This window comes from Budorcas taxicolor, chromosome 14 (assembly GCF_023091745.1).
Source record: "Budorcas taxicolor isolate Tak-1 chromosome 14, Takin1.1, whole genome shotgun sequence".
Lineage (NCBI taxonomy): Eukaryota > Metazoa > Chordata > Mammalia > Artiodactyla > Bovidae > Budorcas > Budorcas taxicolor.
This window is the reverse complement of record NC_068923.1, coordinates 74,903,741-74,909,109: the sequence shown is the minus strand read 5'-3', so window position 1 is coordinate 74,909,109 and position 5,369 is coordinate 74,903,741.

Genomic DNA, 5,369 nt, shown 5'->3' with positions numbered 1-5,369 from the left:
GTAGCCTTTCTCTTTTCCAGGGGATTTTCTCAACCCAGGGACCGAACGCAGGTCTCCCGCATTGCAGGTGGATTCTTTACCAGCTGAACCACAAGGGAAGTCCAGACAGTAAAGAATCTGCCCGCAGTGCCAGAGCCCGGGGCTTGTTCCCTGGGTTGGGAAGATTCCCTGGAGAAGGGCATGGCAACCCACTCCAGCATTCTTGCCTGGAGAATCCCATGGACAGAGGAGCCTGGCGGGCTACAGTCCATGGGGTTGCAAAGAGTTGGAAATGATTGAGTGACTAAGACTTTCACTTTCAAAAATAAATAAATTAATAATAATAATAATAAAGATGGCACAATGAAACCCTTGAGCACTCTTAGACCTACTCACAAGCTCCACTGAGCCTACAAAGTATATGAGAAATGCCCAGACACAGGGGACATTTGAAACAGGGCTGTTTCTGGAGTCACTTTCTTTTCTTCCTGCAGAGGGCTCCATCCAGGTGAAGAGGTTGCTCTCCTGGGCTTTTGCTTTCTACCCCCATGAAAGCCCTCCAGCATCTGCTTATGTCATATACACATCAGTCAGCAATTCTGCTCCTCCGCAAGCCCTGTCTGCCCGGCCCACCGCCCAGGGCCTGGGAGCTGACCCTAGCTGGTCCGCCCTGAGGGGGCTCCCCTTCCTGGTGCCTGCGTCTCAGGTTGTGTGGTGTCTTGCATTTGCAGAATCCAGGCCTTTACTTTTTAGATCCCCTTAGGAGCTTTCCATGGGCAGGCCTGGCTCTGGCTTCACCCAGTACACGTGTGGACAGAGAAAGATATGGACACACCTGGCTGTAATCATAGGTTCTGGGGGAGAGTAAGTCAAGGGTGGAAACTGGGTGGTAAAGGGAAGGCAAGAGAGGGAAAGGGGAGCCAATAATAAAAGGAAAAGAAAAAGAGGAGCCATGCACAATCACATTTATGCATCTGGAAAAAATTCTATATATGTTAAGACATATATAAAGACATTAAAAATTAAGAAGGCGAAGAGAATATACTCCTTGGCTAATTTTAAAAGGATTAACAGAAAAGATGCCAACTACCTGACTGCACGAAGGACTCCATCCTTCCCTCCCATTTTCCATATTGCACCCCGGGGAAGGGTTTTGTGTGCAGAACTGTGAGCTCACAGGCTGCCATTTGGCTCCTTGTGTCCCCTTAATGCAGCTTCCTAGAGCATATTAGCTGCTTTCCTACAAAATTCTACCATGAATAATTGAAATGAAGCATTACCAGCCAAGGCAAGAGACACAGGCTTGCTGATCCCGGAAGACCTCACATGCCGAAGAGCATCTAGGCTTGTGCGCACAACTCTTGAGCCCAGATGTTACAACTACTGAAGCCTGTGCACCCTAGAGCCTGTGCTTCCCAACAGAAGCCACTGCAATGTGAAGCCCACATTCTGCAGCTAGAGATTAGCCCCGGCCCTCCACAACTAGAGAAGAGCTGGTGCAGTGACCGAGACCCAGCACAGTCACAAATAAATAAATAAAAATTTAAAAATAGCTTAGCCAAAAAAACAGAAATAGACTCACAGGCAAAAAAAAGAAACAGTTACCAAGGAGGGGAAGGGGATGGGGGGAGGATAAATTAGGAGTTTGGGATTAACAGACACTATTGTTTATAAAACAGATACACAACAAGGATCTATTCTATAGCATATATCTTGTAATAAACTATCATGGAAAAGAATCTGAAAAAGTATATGTTTATATATACGTATATATATAACTGGTGTCTCAGATGGTAAAGAATCTGCCTGCCATGTGAGAGACCTGGGTTCAATCCCTGGGTTGGGAAGATTTCCTGGAGGAGGGCATGGCAACTCACGCCGGTACTCATGTCTGGAGAATCCCATGGGCAGAGGCGCCTGCAGGCTACAGTCCGTGGTGTCATAAAGCATCAGACGCGACTGAAAGGTTAAGCACAGCACACGGCATGTATAACTTAATCACTTTGCTGTGCACCTAATACACTGTAAATCAACTATACTTCAATTAAAAAAATAAAGACCTGTCTACAAAAGATTGATGCGTATCGAGAACCCCAACCTCCAGAAATGGCATGATGGCGGGAGCCGAGAATTAGGTCTACATTCTTTGGAGGGCAAGGTTCATAGCTTCACATTCTCCGTCTCTGGCTGCCTCCCCAGACACATAACTCAGAGCCCAGCATGCACTTTTAGTTACTGCTTCTTCAGAGAGTGAAATGCAAAGTGCATCTCACACATATCCTTCCTTTGGAGAAATTTAGGGACATGTTTTCTGCCTGGGATGCCTAAAGGCTTCCTGGGCTGGACACCCAGGGGTGTGGAGAGCTGTGACACCCAGGTGTGTGGAGAGCTGTGACACTACGTCTCAGTGTTGTGTGTTCTGACACTGTCATATTCTCTGCTTTTTACCACATAGTAATTATTGAAAACATATATAGATCTGGAATGAAAAGATCTTGAAAATACCAAGAATCAAAGCTAGATATATGTACTAAAAAAAAATATTCTTCTGCTTGAAAGTCAGTAACAACAATTGTAGTAACTAATGGGCTTCCCAGGTGGCACTGATGGTAAAGAACCTGCAGGAGACATAAGTGGGCTCGCTCCCTGGGTCGGGAAGGTCCCCTGGAGGAGGGCATGGCCACCCACTGCAGTGTTCTTGCCTGGAGAATCCCACGGACAGAGGAGCCTGGCGGGTCACAGTCCATGGGGTCACAAAATGTCGGACACGACTGAAGTGACTTAGCTTACAGTAACTAATATATTCCGTTTCAAGCACTCTGCTGAGTACTATGCATGTAATATTTTATTTCATCCTCACAATATCTCAGTGAGGTACTTACCTATTATTCCTGTCCTACAGATATAGGAATTAGGTTAAGGAGACCAAATACCTTGCCCAAAATGACTCAATAAGTGACAGCATGCTAAGCCGCTTCAGTTGTGTCTGACTCTTTGCGGCCCCATGGACTATAGCCTGCCAGGCTCCCCTGTTCATGGAATTCTCTAGGCAAGAATACTGGAGTGGGTATTCCCTTCTCCAGGGGATCTTCCTGACCCAGGGATCGAACCCAAGTTCCTTGTGTCTCTGCATTGGCAGGTGGGTTGTTTACTACTAATGCCATTTGGGAAGCCCATAAATGATAACACTGGGGTTTGAATTCAGTAAGTTTGACTTTTCACTATTATCCAGTTCTAACCCTCACCATATATGGGGCCGTACATGGCATCTTAGCTTTGATTAATGATCCATTCTGTTAAAATAAGGATGAGATGCCTTCCAGGATGGTTATTCCCCATAATTATAGGAAATTTCTAATTTTCACATACTTCAGGTTCCAGGGACTAGGCAAATTGGAAAGAGGGAGAAACCAAGCCTAACAGAACTCGTCACCCGAGCCCAGGCCTCAGACACCCAGGAGAAGCTCTGAAAGTGCGAGCTGGGACCTGGGTTTCAGGCCCTAAGGAGGATCCCTGGTGGAACGACAGGGGGTGGGAAGGTGACAGGACCGTCATTACCTCCGGACCCTGCCAGCCACAGGCTCTCAGACACCCTTTCCTATCTAGACCAGGGTTCAGTCAGTTCAGTTCAGTTCAGTTGCTCAGTCATGTCCGACTCTTTGCGACCCCATGAATCGCAGCACGCCAGGCCTCCCTGTCCATCACCAACTCCCGGAGTTCACTCAGACTCACGTCCATTGAGTCAGTGATGCCATCCAGCCATCTCATCCTCTGTCGTCCCCTTCTCCTCCTGCCCCCAATCCCTCCCAGCATCAGAGTCTTTTCCAATGAGTCAACTCTTCGCATGAGGTGGCCAAAGTACTGGAGGTTCAGCTTTAGCATCATTCCTTCCAAAGAAATCCCAGGGCTGATCTCCTTCAGAATGGACTGGTTGGATCTCCTTGCAGTCCAAGGGACTCTCAAGAATCTTCTCCAACACCACAGTTCAAAAGCATCAATTCTTCGGCGCTCAGCCTTCTTCACAGTCCAACTCTCACATCCATACATGACCACAGGAAAAACCATAGCCTTGACTAGATGGACCTTAGTTGGCAAAGTAATGTCTCTGCTTTTGAATATGCTATCTAGGTTGGTCATAACTTTTCTTCCAAGGAGTAAGCGTCTTTTAATTTCATGGCTGCAGTCACCATCTGCAGTGATTTTGGAGCCCCTCAAAATAAAGTCAGCCACTGTTTCCACTGTTTCCCCTTCTATTTCCCATGAAGTGATGGGACCAGATGCCATGATCTTCGTTTTCTGAATGTTGAGCTTTAGGCCAAATTTTTCACTCTCCTCTTTCACTTTCCTCAAGAGGCTTTTTAGCTCCTCTTCACTTTCTGCCATAAGGATGGTGTCATCTGCATATCTGAGGTTATTGATATTTCTCCTGGCAATCTTGATTTCAGCTTGTGTTTCTTCCAGTCCAGCGTTTCTCATGACGTACTCTGCATATAGGTTAAATAAGCAGGGTGACAATATACAGCCTTGACGTACTCCTTTTCCTATTTGGAACCAGTCTGTTGTTCCATGTCCAGTTCTAACTGTTGCTTCTTGACCTACATACAGATTTCTCAAGAGGCAGGTTAGGTGGTCTGGTATTCTCATCTCTTGAAGAATTTTCCACAGTTTATTGTGATCCACACAGTCAAAGGCTTTGGCATAATCAATAAAGCAGAAAAAGATGTTTTTCTGGAACTCTCTTGCTTTTTCCATGATCCAGCGGATGTTGGCAATTTGATCTCTGGTTCCTCTGCCTTTTCTAAAACCAGCTTGAACATCAGGGAGTTCACGGTTCACGTATTGCTGAAGCCTGGCTTGGAGAATTTTGAGCATTACTTTACTAGCATGTGAGACGAGTGCAATTGTGCGGTAGTTTGAGCATTCTTTGGCATTGCCTTTCTTTGGGATTGGAATGAAAACTGACCTTTTCCAGTCCTGTGGCCACTGCTGAGTTTTCCAAATTTGCTGGCATATTGAGTGCAGCACTTCCACAGCAACATCTTTCAGGATTTGAAATAGCTCCACTGGAATTCCATCACCTCCACTAGCTTTGTTCATAGTGATGCTTTCTAAGGCCCACTTGACTTCACATTCCAAGATGTCTGGCTCTAGATTAGTGATCACATCATCATGATTATCTGGGTTGTGAAGATCTTTTTTGTACAGTTCTTCCATGTATTCTTGCCACCTCTTCTTAATATCTTCTGCTTCTGTTAGGTCCATACTATTTCTGTTCTTTATCGAGCCCATCTTTGCATGAAATGTTCCCTTGGTATCTCTAATTTTCTTAAAGAGATCTCTAGTCTTTCCCATTCTGTTGTTTTCCTCTGTTTCTTTGCATTGATCGCTGA